Raw genomic sequence first — 2,796 nt, forward strand, 5'->3', positions numbered from 1 at the left:
ACTCAACTCTAAAAAATTCAAAAATTCAATTATCACTAAAAATTCTTACATTTATTAAAAGAATTTCTGCTAGATTAATGAATATCACAACTTAAATAAAACTATCTATGAACTTAAGCCAGCACAACGTTCCTGAGGGTAGGGGGAATATGTAATTACTATGCTAGTTTAAAGGTTTATAAGTCAACTTGTTCAGTTCCTCTGCTTCTCTCAGTAATGCTTAGAAAAATGAAGAGTGTGAAACACAAAACAGCTTCAATAAAACTTAATATCTGTAATGGGTTAAAATATTAGAAATAGCTAAACCTTAAAAAAGCTTATTCCTAAGATACCAGATTTGAAACTAAACTTGCATTATTTTGTTTTACAACTACCTTACTCTAAACTAGATCACTAGACTGTATGTATAGTAGTAATGCAGCCTAAACTCACATTTACAAAGTAAACTAGGAATCAAGACGTAAAGCATTTAAAACATAAAACCAACCAGATATGTGAAATGTGTAGGTTTTTTTTTCTAGGTTTCTACTATTCTGTTATTAATAGTCTAAAGTGAATACTGACCAGATATGTTTGTTTTTAACTTTAAAAATACAAAAACTAGCCAGGTTGTGGTGGTGCACACCTTTAATCCCAGTATTTGGGAGGCAGAAGGATCTCAGTGAGTTCCAGGCCAGCCTGATCTACAAAGTGAGTTCCAGGAAGGCCAGGACTGTTACACAGAGAAACACTCTCGAGAGAAAAGAAAAAAAAACTTTTAACTTAAGATTGTAATAAGTTTGAAACATTTGTAAGCCTTAAAATCTTCTCCATTCCAATGTACTATATAGCTAATAACTACTTTCAAACTATCCAGAAACTGAACCAAAAGCAAAATTTTTTTCAAGACACTGAAAGGCTTGCAGAGTAACACAGGATCAATGACTCACATTATGATTACAAGTGATTTTGCTCACCGTGAGAGTACTTACAAATCCCAAGAGGACTGCACAGGAGGGTGCTGGTTTTTTCTCTATAAGCTTTATGTTTTCCAGTTTGTTTTTTTATTTTGTATCCTCTGAAATATCCAAGTTCTTTGAAGATACTTAACCTATGACTATTTGACATAGAGTTATTTGAAGTCAGCTACCCATATTTGTTCTGAAGTTTTCATATGGCTATATCCAGAATTAGCCAGGTTCCTCGGATTCAAGATCAAGGTCTTCTTTACTATTCCATGTATTTATCACTGCTGTACTTATCCACTCCAGATGAAAAATCCAATTTATGTGCAAAAAGCAGAAACAAAAAGAAAACTCCACATCTGAAGATGACTTCTAAACATCAGATCTACAGAGACAAATAGCTATCTCAATACTACCATGCTGGTGTCAAAGTGGAACATCTTACATTCCCAAGGAAATAAAAGATAAAAAGAAAAAAACTCTGCATTCTTTCAATGGCTTCATTTAGAAAAGCTGTCCCATTGTAATATGAAAACAGCTGAAGTCAAAAATTACTAAAACTTTCAATAAGGGTAAAAAGAACTGCCACGAAACTTCAGCAATATTTAAACAGTAATTTGAAACTACTCAGTACACAAATCAAACATATCTTACAGTTCTGGCTGAAGAACACCAACAGGAGAGGGGAAGAGACAAAAATAACACCACACAAAATACTTTAACGACTTATATAATCCGTTTGAACCAAAATACTGAAGAAATGAGTGGGTCTTTTAGTAGCACGATGAATTTGTTTACCAATATCAATTCACTTCAGAGATGATTCTTGTCAATTCTAATAAACTTCTGGGGCAAAATTACCCAAAACAAAAACAGAACTGTAATTCCAAAATGGCCACTTGAAATATCCGGGGCCTAAACAAAACCTAGATGATGATCTTCATATCTGCATAATTCAATCACCTGTAAAAGTAATAAAAAAAAAAACTTAAATCACAGTTTTTATTTTTCAGATAAAAACCACTTTGGGGCGGTGGGGAGGATCAACCCATGGCGAGAACTCCTATCTGTACATTCCTAAAAAGAGAGGTGGGAAAAGAGCCTAACCCTCAGTAAAAGTCTACTGAATGAAAAGGACTTCAAAGTCGAGGGGCAGAAAACAGTGGGTGACGGAATCACAGAGCAAGTTCCGATATAAACTTGGAACTGTGTGCAGGAGGAACACCGGAGGATGTTATGTGCAAAACTTCAAAACTTTCTGAGCAAATATTAAAACTAAGAAACGGACCCACCATCTCACGATGGATCTTCCCTAATTCTACCCTATGTGCCAAAGGAAAACAAATGGACAGGTGGTGCTGCCATGGAGCGTTAGTGAACCTAACTCGAGGACGAGAGGCGAAAAGAGAAGGACGCTCCTTCCAAAAAGCAACGTCTCGGAGATTGGAGCAGCTGGATCTCCCCACTAAGGCAGGCTGGGAAGGTGGGAGCGGAGCGTGGCAAGGAGGTCCCTAAGATTCGCCTGAGGGGCGACTTCCCAGGCTCGGGGCGCAGCAGTGGGATCAAGGTGCCAATCCCTAGTTCCTTGAATCAAGCAAACAGGTTCGTTCAAAACTGAAGGTGTGCGGGACACGGGGCCCCACTCGTACACCGCGTTAGAGACGGTGTTCTCCCCGAAAAAAACAAAAACAAAAACCCAGGTCCGACCCGGAGCCCACACGACTTCGGAGCGCAGGCAGCGCTCGCCTGGGCGAGCGGCAACTGCCACGGCGCCGGGCGCGGCGGGGAGGGCGAAGCACCGGCGAGCGGAACGCGGCCAGGCCCCAGCTCGGCCGCCACTTCCCCCGGTTCC

The 2,796-nt window shown here is 39.6% G+C and overlaps 1 protein-coding gene across 3 annotated transcripts in view; it reads right to left on the reverse strand.

Moving 5' to 3' along the window:
• The window catches only part of Gpbp1 (GC-rich promoter binding protein 1), a 69,653-nt gene that overhangs the window by 66,272 nt on the left and 585 nt on the right, over nt 1-2,796 (reverse strand). For 2 of the 3 annotated variants that reach the window (XM_005356792.3, XM_005356791.3), the window contains exon 2: nt 972-1,907. The gene's annotated coding sequence lies outside the window, so the exon portion shown is untranslated. Of the gene's footprint in view, nt 1-956; nt 1,908-2,796 lie in introns of all 3 variants that reach the window. The other variant, XM_013349791.2, reaches the window with a different exon arrangement.

The sequence above is a fragment of the Microtus ochrogaster genome, chromosome 19 (assembly GCF_000317375.1).
Source record: "Microtus ochrogaster isolate Prairie Vole_2 chromosome 19, MicOch1.0, whole genome shotgun sequence".
In the NCBI taxonomy this organism is placed as follows: Eukaryota; Metazoa; Chordata; class Mammalia; order Rodentia; family Cricetidae; genus Microtus; species Microtus ochrogaster.